This window comes from Mesocricetus auratus, unplaced genomic scaffold (assembly GCF_017639785.1).
Source record: "Mesocricetus auratus isolate SY011 unplaced genomic scaffold, BCM_Maur_2.0 Super-Scaffold_6730, whole genome shotgun sequence".
In the NCBI taxonomy this organism is placed as follows: Eukaryota; Metazoa; Chordata; class Mammalia; order Rodentia; family Cricetidae; genus Mesocricetus; species Mesocricetus auratus.
Window position 1 is genome coordinate 31274845 of NW_024429184.1, and position 16050 is coordinate 31290894.

The 16050-nt window shown below is 35.5% G+C and overlaps 1 pseudogene; it reads right to left on the reverse strand.

Annotated features, from left to right (window-relative positions):
* Positions 1 to 2962: 2962 nt before the first annotated feature.
* Positions 2963 to 3937, reverse strand: LOC101841229 (annotated as a pseudogene).
* Positions 3938 to 16050: the final 12113 nt, after the last annotated feature.

The window sequence follows — 16050 nt, forward strand, 5'->3', positions numbered from 1 at the left end:
AGGAGGGGATGGAGAGGGAACTGGGATTGACATGTGAAGCAAGCTATTTAAAATTAAAGTAATAAAAAAACTCGCTTTATATTTGCCCAGAGTTGTATGACCATTGCTTGAATATTTTAGTAAAAAATATACATTATAAGCACAGTTTAAATTTTGTAAACTGCTACTCTTCTGTTTCCATAGGAATGTATTCATTGTTTTATTGCCAAGCACAAAACTTAAGTCCAAATGGATCAAAGATATCAACATAAATCCAGCTACAGTGAACTTCTTAGAAGAGAAAGAGGAAAGAACCCTTGAATAAATTGGTACAGGAGACCACTGCCTGATCATAACACCATTAACACTGACACTGTGAACAACAATTAATAAATGGGACTTCCTGAATCTGAGAATCTTCTGTAAGGCAAATGACACAGTAAATAAGACAAAACAGCAGGCCACATAATGGGAAAAGATATTCACCAGCCCCACATCTGACAGATCTCCAAAATATAAAAACAACTCAAGAAGCATGTGTCCAAAACACCAAATAATCCAATTAAAAAGTGGGGTACAGAACAAAATAGACAGTTCTTAATAGAGAAGTCAAAAATGATGGAAAGGCACTTAAGAAAGTACTCAAAATCCTTAGCCATCAGGGAAATGCAAATCAAAATAACTCTGAGATACCATCTTACTCCTGTCAGAATGGTTAAAATAAAAAACATCAATGGCAGCTTATGCTGGAGAGAATGTGGAGAAGGGGAACACTTGCCCATTGCTGTTAGAAGTGCCACTTGTATATCCAATTTGGAAATCAGTATGGAGATATCTCAGCAAAATGGGACCCAGTCTACCACAAGACCCAGCAATTCCACTCTTAGGTATATACCCAAAAGATGCCCATTCATACAACAAGGATGTCTGTTCCACTATATTAATGGCAGCATTATTTGTAATAGCCAGATCCTGGAAGCAACCTAGATGCCCCACAACTGAAGAATGGATAGAGTAAATGTGGTATATTTACACAATGAAGTACCACTCAGAGGAAAAAATTATGGAATCATGAAATTTGCAGGTAAATGGATGGCACTAGAAGAAACCATCCTGAGTGAGGTCACCAAAAGGCAAACATGGTATGTACTACCTCATATATGGATTTTAGATATGGATTAGGGGAGTGTCAGCCTATAATTCCATTGCCAGTGACTCTGGTAAACAGGGAGGTTCACAAGAGAGACATGCATGATACCCTAGAGAAGTGGTATTAGGCAAGATCTCCTGAGCAGATTGGGAACATCGGGGGAGGGGAGAGGGCACAGGGAAAAAAAGGGAGAGATGAAGAGGGCATAAGAATGGGGGAGCATGAAGGTTGAGTCAGGGTAAGAATAGAGGAGAATCGTCATAGGTTTGAGGAGAGAGCTGACACTAGTGAGATTTCCAGAGATCCACAATGATAACATCAACTGGCAAACTAAGCAATATATGAGAGACTTCCTTAATAGCAACTCCCTGATAATGAGACTGATGACTACCTTATATGCCATCCTAGAACCTTCATCCATGACTGAAGCAGAGGCAGATACCCACAGCTAAATATTGAACTGAACTCCTGGAACCCAGGGACAGAGATGGAGGAGCGATGAGCAGAGGGGACAAGACCATGCTTGTGAAACCCACAAAGACAGTTCACTGCACAAGGGCGAGCTCTTGTACCCCAGATTGATAGCTGAGAGGCCTTGAATGTAGTGTCAGTGAGGAGGCCTTGTAAACCTATGGGGCCTCTGGTAGTAGATCAATATTTATCCTGAGCTTATGAATGGACTTTGGGAGCCCATTCCACGTAGAAGGATACTCTCTCAGCCTGGACAAATGAGGGAGGACCTAAGCACTGCCACATGATATGACAGACTTTGTACATCTCACATGAAAGGCATAAAGGGGATGGGATAGGGGGCTAATGGGGGGTATTGGTGGAGGGGAGGGAGAGGAAACTGGGATTGCCATGTAAAACAAGCTTATTTCTAATTTAAATGAAAATAAATAATAATAATAATAAATATGTTCCACCATTTCCTTTTCTCTTTTACTGTGTTCAATATGTGTGTTAATATCATGATATGTGTTTTGCATTTCATCTGCTTTAACATTTATTTTTATCAGGAAAATGTGATGTTTCTATGTAGATTATTAGAAGTTTCTGACTTTTGAGTTTCATCTTGAGTCAGCAAATTAATATTCTTCATCAAGTTTAGAAAATATTTTGGTCATTTAATTATACTTTCTGTTGTATTACTACTGTTTCTTCAGGAAGATTTTAATAATAAATAGTTCCAACTGTTTAACAGTGGCCTATTAGTCCCTTAATTATTTTGATTTTTTACTTAATAGTTTCTCTTTTTTTCATGCAAATTAGTTCAGCTAATTTTTTAAGTTCACTCATCTACCATAGCAATTCTACTTTTCAATTTATCCAGTGAATTTTTCTTTTCACTTACCAAAAGTTTTTTTACTGAAATAGTCTTGGTTAATCACACCTATGTGATATATTGACATATTTACTCATTGATTTCATATTTATTTATTTTTTGTTTTTTTTTTCGAGACAGGGCTTCTCTGTATTGTTTTGGAGGCTGTCCTGAAACTAGCTCTGTAGACCAGACTGGCCTCGAACTCACAGACATCTGCCTGCCTTTGCCTCCTAAATCCTGGGATTAAAGGCATGCATCACCAATGCCCGGCAAGAGATTACAGCAACTCTGAAGACAAAAAAAAAAAAAGATCCTATTTGTGGTCCCAGCAACAAACTCAAAATTCTATGATGAACAGGGTATCCGATGACCTGTTTTATGAATATTTCACATTTGTTACAATTTAGACAAAGTCTAATTCACTTGAAATCTTCAAATAAAAGTTCCTGTTTTTTCTAAAATGGTGCTTGTTGAGGTTTAACATTTCTGTTAAATGTGGCATTGAATTACTTGTTATCCAAACATAGCAGGGGCGTCTTACCATTTATTGTCAAGACTTTAACTGTGTGTCTTCCGCAACTTCTACTTTTTCTTAACCATTTTCCATGTTTCTCCTTGTAGCGATTGATTTTTTTTGCAGTTAATTGTCTTAGTAGAAGTTGATCTTGACTTGAAGTTGCCCATACTACAGCTACCAAATGATGCTGAAGAGAATGAATTGAGATCCCAGTGCCCCTAGGTTCCCTAAAGAGTGAATCCTGTATCAAAAGCAGGTAATCCAACTCCAAAAGAAGTAAATCCACTGAAGGCAGAGAAAAATGAGCCTGTGCCTCAGCTTCTATTTCCTCTGGAACCCCTTCAATTCCCACCCACAGAGTCATCATTTGGGTCTTCAATGTCAAATGAAAATGGATACTTTCCACCCAAGTGTTCCCTGAGGACATCATCTTTATTCCGGAATGTGAAGCCAAACTCAAAGGGGCTGTCAAAATGACTTCCATCTACTCCTGTACCAAGATTTAAACCCTCTCTGCTGTATTTGTCATAGATGTCCCACTTTTTCCCACCTCATATGTTTCAGTGCCACCATCACCAGTGCATCTGTGCCATAGCCATGAGGAGACCTGCTCAATTTCCCAACTTACCGGCCACAGTGTTGTCAGATTTGTTCCAACAATCTGTTAAAACATGGTGGATTACTATGACGTTCTGGACATCTGAGACATGAGACATTAAAAAGGCATGTTGGAAACAGGCAGTTACATGACATCTAGACAAAAGTCGTGAAAATAAAGAAGAGGCAGAGTGGAGCTTCAAACGGGTTTACTTTTAAGAGAGAGGATGGATGTGTTGAAGCCATAGAGTGTTTCCTGAATTCCTCTGGCTTTATAGATTGCCCTTTCCATACCTGACCCCGCTTAATTATGTCTTATTTATTAGTTTTTTTCATTGCTATTAAAGCAGAACTTACTGTAAGACATGCCCCTTCTTCTAATAAATGATGTTGTTGCTGTCTTAGCTGAAATCCTACAGCATTAGCTTCTACTCTCACTGGGTCAGAACTCTTAGATCTCTCCAAATCGTCCAAATATTTATCTTTGCTTTTAAACACAAGCTAGTTGAGTTTCTATTAGGACCAGTTTTAAGGTAAAGACTTAAAAGTTAATTCATTAAAATCTAATTGTTACTTCATTCCCTCTGTCTGGTCTTTCTCATCATGGATCTTCTATGCCAACTACTTCAGGAGTCTTAAACTCTTTTTTTTTCTCTCAGCCCAGAGGAGTGATAATGCTTGTCTTGTCTTGTCTTCTCTCAGCCTGTCTAAAACAGAGAATTTGTGCCAAATTGCCAGAGCTGTGGATATTACATAGTTCACACTGGGGGCTTGCCTACTTTGGGTTTGCTGTGGGACTAATGCCTATAAATTGGTATGGATTTTGTCATGACTGATTTGATTTACTGTGGTTTAAGTTTTGATGGAATGATTAGTTTTGTATCTTTAAACTATTGTATTTGATACATGGATATCCCTTTTGTTTTATTTAATTCATCATTATTTTTTCATTTTACCACATCAAGTTCTACATGCATTTGTTACATAAGTATAAATTTTATAGTAAGTTTAAATCCAGTTTTCACTATAATTTGTTTCAATTTGATTGGGAAAGTTTAGTAATTATGTTCCCTCAAGGATTTATTTTTGTAATGTAGTTATATCTTTGAATTTTTATTGACTTTTCAATAATGCCCATACAATAATATATTACATATTGTATGGATATAATATGGATAGTTAATTCATTAAACTTATTTATGGCTTGTAATATGTGTACTATGTATTCATTAACAATTATGTATTTAATATGTAATATTAAATTAAATCTAGTTTATGAACAAGTTTACAGTTGTCTCCTTATTGAATTTAATAAAGCATGATTCTTTGTGATGTTGCTCCCAATATAGGATGATGATGAAAAAATCCATTACATTAGAAACTTTATATTCTTTTTTATGTGTCAAGGAAAAATGTTTATTATGCAATCAATCGTTCTACCAACCACATAAAGGTCTGTAAGAACGGGGAAGGTTATTTTGAAGGGAAGAGGACACTAAGTCAGAGGGTGAAACGACAGGAGGGCTACATGTTGAGTTGTACATCCACCAAGTTCCATAAGTATTCCTGATACTTGAAACTTCTCCCTTTGTCTTTTGTCAGATCATCCATGTGATAACCATTGATGTACTCAGGAGAGATGGTTTCTGTGACATTTTAGAAAATGCACCCATTTCCTGAAATGTGGTTGATCATTACACTTCTTTGAAAAAAATCTTTAGATTGCTTTTTCATATAATATATCCTGATTATAATTTACCCTATATTTCTTGCAGTTTCTCTCCACTTCCTTTTCTGTCCATATCTGCCTGTGTTCTGTCTCTCATTAGAAAGCAAACAAGCTTCTAGGGGATAATAATAAAATTAAATCAGATAAAACAAAAGCAAGCACATTGAAATAGAACAAAACAAACATACATAGTGAAATAGCCCAAGAAAGGCACAAGAAAACGATATAGACCAAGACATGCTTGTTTGTCCACTCATTATTTCTCCATTCTATTAGTCTGTGTCTTTTCTTTTTTAAATTGTGAGTTGCAAACATTTCTATGGGTAGCTCAAGAGCGTGAAGATCATTTTGGCATTGTGACATGGATGTTTGAAGTTTTTAATCATACAAGTCTTTGATTCACTTGGTTTGCATTACCACAAGATATTTTACATTATTTAAGGCAGGTGAAAATTGATGCTTCCCTAGTTTTTCTCAGTATATTTGTCATTTATATATTGGAAGGCTACTGATTTTTGAGTTAATTTTTTTTTGTTTTTTTGCGAGACAGGGTTTCTCTGTATTGTTTTGGAGGCTATCGGTCCAGCCTGGCCTTGAACTCACAGAGATCCGCCTGCCTCTGCCTCCCGAGTGCTGGGATTAAAGGCGTGCACCACCACCGCCCGGCTTGAGTTAATTTTTTATATAGCTACTTTGCTCAAAATATTTATCAACTGTATGGTGTTTCATAGTGGAATTAAATATATACTATTATATCATACGCCAATAAAAATACTTTGAATTTTTTTCTGTCCAATTTATATCCCTTTTATCTCCTTCAGTTTTCTTACTATTCTACCTAGACTTCAAATACTATATTGAATCAATATGGATAGCTCTGCTACCTTGTCTTGTTCTTGATTTTATTGGAAGTTTTTGAGTTTCTATTCAAGTTGGTTGTGCCTAGAGGTTTGCTGTAAACTGCTTCTATTATATTAAGGTATGTCACTAATATGTCTTATTTCCCTAGAACTTTTCCTATGAAGGAATGTTGAATTTTGTAATGGTACTTTGCAACATCTAATGAAATGTCTTTCATTTGTTTATATTGTGGATTATGTTCATAAATTTGCATGTATTGAACCATAATTTCACCTTTGGAATTAAGCCTACTTTAACTTGGTGGGTGATCTTTTTTTGTGTGTTTTTGAACTGTGGATTTGCTTTGCAAGTGTTTTATTGGGAATTTCTACACCAATGCTCATAGCAGAAATTGGTCTATATTTCACTTTCTTTATTGCATGGTTTGGGTAACTGTGACTTTGCAAAATGAGTTAGGCAATGTTCATTTTGTTACATTTTATAAAATAATTTGGGGAGCACTCACTCTTCTTTGAAAGTCTGGTATAATTATGTGATAGAACTCTTAGGCCCTTGACTATTTAAGTTGGAAAGTTTTTAATCACTATTTATATTTTACTCGGTGTTATGGGTATGCTTAAATTGCTTGTCTAATCTTGACTTAACTTTAGCATATATTGAGAAAATTATCTATTTCTTTTAAATCTTCCAATTTGAGAGAGTACAGATTTTTAAACTATGGCCTTATGAATCTATGGATTTCCTTACTGTCTTTTGTCACTCCCTCCTTTTTGTCTATAATTTTGTTAATTTGAATCTCTTTACAATGCTTTGTTTCTAATTTGGCCAAGTATTCTCAATCTCATAGATTTCTCAAAATGCCAGTTTTTTGTGCCACTCATTCTTTTCATTTTTGTTTGTTTTTATTTTATTGATTTCACCTATCAGTTTAATTATCTCATGCCATCTACTCCTTCCTGAGTGTGATTAGTACTTTCTGTTCTATCATGTTCAGATGTGATGTTAAACTATTGGTATATATTTATTGTTATGAACATGCCTCTGAGAATTGCATTATGACCCACAAGTTTGGGTACGTTGCACATTCATTTTCATTGAATTCTAGAAAGATTTTAATTTCTTTTTTCATCTCTTCTCTCCCATTTTTCATTCTGTAGTGTTTGTCAGTTTGCATGAGTTTATAAGCTTTATTTTGTTTCTGTTATTTTTGATACACAGCTTTAATCTGTGGTAATCAGATGGGATGCCTGGGGTTGTTTCAATTTTCTTGTATCTGTTGACACTTTTCTGTGTTATAACTATGTGGCAAATTTGGGGAAAATTTCCATGAGATGCTAAGAATACAGTAAGTTCTTTGTTGGGGTCAAATGTTCTGAAAATATGTTAAGTTCTGTTGGTATGTATCATGAAGTTAGCTCCAGTTCGTGAGAGGGAGAGATTGATTTCAAAAACTATCATTATTTGCAGGTCAATATGTATTTTAAGCTTTACTAGTGTTTCCTTCATGAACTAGGGTGCTCTCTTATTTGGTGGACAGACTGTAAGAATTGCAATGGCCTATTGCAGGATTTTTCTTTATGGGTATATTATGTTCCTTTTTTAATCTCTTCTTATCAGTTTTAAAGTCTGTTTTGTCAGAAATTAAAATGACTACAACAGCTTGATATTTACAACACTTAGTTGTGTTATTTTTCCTCATTTTACCCAAGGTGTTGCCTGACCTTGGTGTTATATTGTGTTCTTTGATGCATCCATCAGAGGATGTAGTCTGTTTTCTCATCTATTTTGTTAGTCTCTGTCTTTTTATTATCATGAGTTGAGACAATTGTTGTTGACAGTCATCAATGAGAAGTGTTTGTCTATTCTTGTTATTTTGTCTTTGGGGTATTGCTTTTAGTTTTGCACTCTTTATTTGTGGTTTTACATATTCATTGTGGTTTTGGGGGAGTGTGGGTAACTTCTATACATGGAGTTTCCTTTCTATTGAAACAACTGAATTCGTAGTTAGAAAATGCATAAATTGGTTTTAGTATTGAATGTCTTTTTGTTTTCTCCATCTATTGTGATTGAAAGTGTTACAGGGCATAGCTGTCTGTGCTAGCATCTTGAGCCTCTCAGAGTTTGTATAACATCTGTCCAGGCTGTTCCTTTGAGAGGACAGTTGTCATCCTAATAGATCTGCCTGCATATGTTACTAGATCCTTTCCCCTTATAGCTTTTAATATCTTTCTTTGTTCTGTACATTTAGTGTTCTGATTATTATGTGTCAAAGGGGAATATTTATCTGGTCCATTCTCTTCTATGCTTCTTATACCTCTCTGATAGACATCACCTGCTTTACGACATGAAAATATTGTAAAATATAGTTTTGTTTTAAAATGCTATATGTGTCTTTTACTTGGGTTGTTTTTCCTCCTTTTGGTCTTGCTATTCTTTTTGTAGTGTTCCATATTTCCTGAATGGTTTCTTCTAGGATAATTAAAATTTTCTTTGACTAAGTTGTCTTTTTTATATTTTCTCTCAAATGCCTGATATTCTCTCTTCTGTTTTGCATATTATTGATGACGCTTGCCTCTGAGGTTTCTGTTTGTGTTCCAAAATCTTTCATTTCCAGATTTCCTTCAGTTTGGGATTTCTTTATTGATACTATTGCCAGTTTGAGATCTTGAACTGTTTTATTCATTTTATTGTGCAACTTGTTTGTATTTTCATATATTTCCATGAGGAGAATACTCATTTTCTTTTAGGGACCTGCATTCTTGTCATAGAAGTTATTTGAATGCCCTTGCCATTTGTTTCAGTTATGTTGGCTTTCTCAGGGCCTGTTGTAATGGGGTTTCTGGGCTCTAGTGGAGAAATATTGGCCTAGATGTTATAGATTGTGTTTTTACACTAGCATCTAAGCATCTAGGTTTAGGATGACTGCAATACTGGTTACTGATATCTGGTCTTATGTTTTCTGGTGTGTGTGTGGGGGGTTATTTTTTATTTCTTTTGCTCTCTCTGGACTTTTTGAATGTTTTATTGTTTTATTGTTTCCTCTTAAGAAATTATTTTAGGATCCAGCTAGTTGGGGTGAATTAGGATTCTGTATAGCAATTGTTTCTACATGTAGAGAGCTGTCACGTTGGAATAGGGATGGATTAGTTTTGGAGGTATAAGGGACTCCACAGGAGGGAAAAAAGCAGATTTTCCGCCAAGAGATGCTTCATCCCTTGTAAAGTGAAGAGACACTATAAGAGGTAGCCTGCTACAGACTAGGCATGCGACTTGGTATTGCAAATGGAACACAGGAGGGAGAAGCAAAGAGCTGCAGTTGATCCAGCTTCTTTGGCTGGACACTGTGTCATGTTCCTAAAATTATTTCAGTATTATCTTCTTATCCTAGATTTATTAATATCTTGAAATGACCACCACAGTATTTCTTAATTGTGTGAGAATTGAAGAGTTGTTGTTAACCTTAACACTTACATTAATAATGAAGTTTCCAGGAACAATAAAATATATAAATACTGTTGCATGACTCTAGGCCTCTCCTTCCTTAAAAGATGTTCATTTATTTAACTGATAGTTTTCAGTGCTTTTATCAGTTTGACCAAATTATTCTACAGTCTGAATATTTTTCCTTCATTATGAGGGTTCATATTATAGCCACAAGGCCTATATTGGTTACACACACACACACACACACACACACACACACTTAAAACATATGCTACAATATGTAATATGTTGTGTGTGTGTGTGTATGCTTGTATACTGACACACAAATGCTGATATTTTTCAGTGTCCTATAATTCTTATCAGTATTCCAAAAAAGAAGTGACAATGAACATTAACAATGGCATCCTGACCTGACAATTTTCTTTTTTGTTATAAATGTTCTAAATATTCATGTTTTCTTTTTTTGGTGTTTCGAGACAGGATTTCTCTGTATTGTTTTGGAGGCTTTCCTGAAACTCACCTGTTGACCAGGCAGGCCTCGAACTCACAGAAATCCGCCTGACTCTGCCTCCAGAGTCCTGGGATTAAAGGCGTGTGCCACCAACACCTGGCATGTTCGTGTTTTCTAAAGGGTAAGATGACAATACACCGTGAATTATCACTGACTTCTTTGGCATGATCAAGCACATAGTGTTGAAATATAATAATAAAAAGCACAGAGAAAGAGCAAATTTATCCAACTGCCACCTCTTCTTTTATGTTTTCAAAACACTCCTGTATTTGTGTGTTTGTCATTTCCAATAGTTTTTATCTTAATTTTTATAAAACATTTCTATATTTCCCCTGGTTTTATTATTGAGCTATCAGTGAAAACCTTTAATCAACACAAAGCAAGCATTTGTTGCTTTCTTCACTCCATATTAAAAGTATACAAATCAAGTTCAGGAAAAGGATACTCTTTGTATCTGCCCTGTACAGTTGTTCTTTACTGTAGGATGCTTCAATGTCTCTGACAAGAATCTCTGATATCTTCAAGCTATCCACAGTTACAATCCATGTGATTAAGTGTAAAGTGTCTAAAATAACAACTTCCAACAGGTTGCTAACGTGTTTAGAAGGTTAACCATCATGACCCCTTGAAGTTGATTTGCATTTAAAAAATTCTGCTGGGACTTGCCTACTTGCTGGTGATCAGCATCCTCTATCCAAGGAAAACATATGGGCTTTAGTTGCTTATTTGTTAACTGAGTTGAGACTGGAAAGGGACGTATATATCAGAAACATAAGATTGCTTTCCATCAGATTGCATGAACACACCCTCTACACAAAACCAAGCCTGGCTGCTCCTAGAATTTTGGGGTACATTTGGATTTGTCGAAACCTAAGACTATTCATGTGGCTGGCTGCCTTTTGATTATTCAAGTGTCCCTCCTTCTGTGTCTCCCCAGATACCAGCTGTCTTGGCCCCTGGCAATCATAAGATTTGCTCTTCCCTACAGCATTTCACATGAGTACTCTGATTCCCTTAGCTGTCTCTGGTGTTAATACCTACTGGCCCGAGATCTTAGAATACTCTTGGATTTTACAGGTATTTCCAATTTGAAATTCCTTCTTTTACTTTTGTTTCTTCTTCCCTCTTTTCGTTCTTCTTTTCCATTTTGGCTTTGTAATACAGAGTTTCTCTGTGCAGCTCTGACAATCCTGTAAGTCTCTCTGTAGACCAGGCTGCTTGAACTGGCAGATCTACCTCTCAAGTGCTGGGATTAAAGGTGTGCACCATGACCATCCTGCTACAATTCTTCTTATACCCCCACTTCTCCCCATGAAAGCATTATGTGAAAAACATTGAAATCCTATCCATTCAGTTATAAACTATATTTTATATTTCATGTAAACTGACATAATTTTACAAAAATATAATGATTACAGGGGAATGTCATTTGTATTTTATGTATCTATTCAGAAATCTTTGGGAATTCCTGAAAGAAATACATTAATTTATATGTTAGATTATCTCAAACATGTTATTTATGAAAAACCACTGAAAGTACATTCTGATTTGAAGTAGTTTTTATTTATCTCCTAAACTTCTTCAGTCACAAGCTTCCTTCTTGACTTTTTTTTTCTGGGTATTCTTGGAAGGCTGCCATTGATCACTTGTATGACTTCCTTCTGTTTTCTGGTTTTCTTTCTCACAAAAATGGTCCATCACAATAGCTTAATACCCAACAATACCTGAAAGAAGCTCATACTTACATCTATCTATATCTTATTTCAAATATCAGCATATAATCCACTTAGCAATAAACTAGTCATGTTTATTTTACCTCTAATGTTTGCCATTGATATAGTAGTAATGCAAACAAAGCAAAATATCACCTTTGTTTTGTGCAAAAAGCAAACAAATGGATTTGTGTCACTCACTAGTGGTCTTACTCTGCTATCGAGTGTCATTGATCCTTTAGTCACAGATAGTCTCCAAAATGGGCATTCCTCAGAACTCACTCCTCTATAGTGGACTAATTAGACAGTTATTAATCAAATGCTTTCTAAGGATTCACTCATCAAGATACAGTTTTCTGCACTTTAAATTTCTTTAGGTTTACTACCAACACATTGCAATGAGAAGAGAATAAGCCAGCAAAGTCTTATTTATGGTGCCATGTGGGTTAAAGGGAGTCAGTGTATGAAAATGAAGAATTTACCCAATTTATCTTCACTCTTAGAAAATCAAATGGCTTGTCTTGCCCCAGGCAACTCAGTAATATAACTGTAAAATAAAAATGATGGCACATTTAAACTTGTACATAAATATTGCTGTATAAATTTCTGGGCATTTTGATTCATTTCCTTTAACTCTAAAAGATATTTTTCTGTTCACTACAGTGACAACAGTTTTATTATAAATCTGCTCCACTAACACCAGCCTCAGCTCTAATCTCTCAACATTTACTTGGTCCTATCAGGCTGTGCATGTGGAAACATAGCTCCCTGGACATATAGCAATGATAGCTGTTCTAGGATCAGCAGAGACAAGACCTTAAACTTAGGGTAGTGTCAAACGCAATGTCTGAAGACATTACACTTAGAGCAATGATAAACACAATGCCTTAATATGTACCCAACCAGGAATCAGAAGCTTGAGCTATAGAGAGTGTTAAAATATTAAATGTTAAATGTTACTTAACATTTTTGTGTCCAATTCTTGATCCACTCTCCTTGCAAAGAATGCATGGTCCAGAATTCCATGATCAAGGGATAAAGTACACTGAGCAGCTTTTGTCTTTTCAGGCAATTACTTTTGCCTCAGTACAATCATAAACTGATTTTAAAATGAGATATTGGAAAATAATGATCAAAAAAAAAGAGTTGCTCAAGTCAAATGAAATGTAAATACACATTGGTATTATACTCAAACTACAGGAAAAATGTGAGAATCACTTCCTGGGTTTTAGGGAAACTTTAAACTCATTTTTGAGGAATAGTGGGTTGTGCTTACTCCTTTCTTTTTCTTTTCACTGAGGAGTGGTAAACATGGTTATTTACTTTTGAGAGTTTAATCACCTGGAGGACAGTGCCTCACAATGAATTAACAGAAAAACATTACAGTTAATTTTATGAAACATACCAAAATTGGTTAATAACTAAGGGGAGTAAGGACACACGGTGCTGGCATCACTAGTAACAAAACTGTGTGGCAAAGTCACACTAAGAAAGAGAATGACTTAGGAACAAGAAAATAATACCTATGCACAGAGGAGGGAAGATCATAAGCACAGGTATCTAAAGATCTGGAAAACTGAAAGAACATACTTTAATACAAAAAAACTAATTAGAAATGATGAGCAAGACATTGCAACCAAATTATTACACAATTTAGGGAACTATGTTCTTAATGATTTCAACCTAGAACCAATGATTTGAGTAAAGATGAGAGAAATCTATCCTTTCTATGGGCCTCATGCTCTAGTTTTCATTACTGTTACTCTGAGGAGCATCTTGACAAAAAGCAACACAGGAAAATAAATATCATGTTTCATCTTATAGTTTACATCATCTCATCAAGTGAAAGAAATCAGGAGATGAACTTGAGGCAGGAACTGAAACTGACTCCATGGATCAAAATCTCTAATGGAGTTACTCAGCATGGCTTTCTTATATAACCCAGAACCATATTTCAACCCTCCTACATCAATCATGAGTCAAGAAAATGCCCATAGGCCATTCTGATGAATACAATTCCTCAAGTGATAGAATTCAGCTCTCACTTGCAGGGTGGCTCTAGTCTCTGCCAAGCTGACAAACTAAACTCCTCTTTCATAAAGCATTTATTTTACATTTAGTTTGTAGTTGTTCCTCTCATTTGTTGTGGCTAATTTTGCTAGAGACTAGGACTGTGAGAGATGTGCACATTATCCCTTTGACTGTAACCACAAACTGAGAACATACTCCTTTCTCCAGCTCTGTGGAAAGTATAAAGGTATCTTTGATAAAGGTTATGAGCACTTACCAAATTCACAGAGAACAGCTGGAGTTTTTCTCTATAGCTCCCTGTGGGCTTAGAAGGAAACTTTGGTTTCAGTGTAACTGAGTTCAATTTATCTCTCTGGCTGCAAAGATATTCAGCTCAGTATTCCTGCCCATTTAACACCTATCTCTGCAATTTTTCTCTTGCTGGATTGTGACTTTGATCTATGCAACTTCCTGTGTAGAGGCCACACCTCGCCTCAGGCACCATTTTAGTATTGTATTGTGTTTTGTTTTGTTTATTTTTTCTTTTTACTACTACCAGCCTTTGATGCTTTATTTCTTTTTTATTCAAATTAGAAACATGCTTGCTTCACATGTCAATCCCAGCTCCCTCTCCTACCCTTCCTACCTTGTCCCTCCACCAGTCCCCCTCATCCAATCCCCACATCATTCCCCAGGGATGGTGAGGCCCTCCTTGGGGGGATCTCCAGAGTCTGTCATTTCATCCAGGGCAGGGCCTAGGCCCTTCCCCATATGTCCAGGATAAGAGAGCATCCCTCCCGGTAGAATGGGCTCCCAAAGTTCATTCGTATGCCATGGTGAACAATGATCTACTACCCAAGCCCCTAATCTTCTCAAGCTTGGCTTAATCATCTGAACAACATTGATAAATACATAAGGATATGTTGGGACAAGACCAAGAAGGACAGCAAACAAAAGGAAAACAAAATTAATTGGGTTACAACAGACTAAACACTTCTAAACAGCCAAAGGAGCCATCCATAGAGTGAACTGCACCCTAAAAAATAAAGAAAATATTCAGAAACTTCATAGAGGACAAAGAATTAACATCTGGAATATTATATTAAAAATCAGTTTCAAAAAAATTGAAATCAATCAAATTGGAAGTGGGAAATCGACCTAATTAGAGATTTCTCAAATAAATACATGAAATGGAAAATGTATGAGAAGATTTTACACATCCCTAGTCATCACATCAATGCAGTTCTAATCCATGGTAAGATATTATCTCACCTTGGTAAAAGTGGATCTTATGCAAAAGATTTTACATGATAAGTACTGTCAAAGACAGAAAAAGGTAAACTTTTGAAGATTGTTAATGGGAATTAAAGGCATTTCAGACGTTGTGGAAATTAGTGTGGAGTTTCACAAAATTAAAAAGAGCTATCTGTCTAACAGATTAATTACTCTGTGTATGAAGGAAATAAACAGTAGGTAGGAGAGACAACTGTGTTCTCATGTTCATAGCAACAATATTCATAATGTCAAAAAAATGAAGCAAGCATAGTATTAATCAATTGTTGGATTTATGCATATAGAGCACATATTCAGGATGTAAGAGGCTATTAATAACCCATAAAAAGTAATAGAATTCTGTCTGTCATTTGTGGCATGATCAATTGAAATATATATTATTAAATTCAACAAAATAAATCAAGTATAAAAAATACCAGATGATTTTAATAATAGGTGGAACAAAAAATTTTGGACTATTCTATGTATGCATTGTGGTAATGAAGTTGATGAGAGAATTCTGAATGATATTCATACAGGAATAAGAAATTTTACTATTAGCATCATGTGATTAAAAGTAACACTTTATATAACCTGGAAAATCTAAGAACTAACAAAATCAAATATGTTTAAATAATAGAAGTTAAATCATAATCTTAATATCAACCAACATACACATGCATCACAAAATGTCACCCTATCTTTTCATTATATTATGTGTCATTGAAAATAATTATTTTTCAAAAGATTGTGGATGACTAGACACAATGATCAGAGTTTCTCTTAATTGTGACAAATAGGGTAGAGACAAGGCTACAGGGTATGATAGTTTTTTAATTTAGATTATATTTTTGCACTAGAGGCAAGTGAATACTATGGTAAGTATGTGAAAGTCAAAGAACAACTGTGGGGTGCCCTGCTCAAAGTCACCTGAGGCCTGG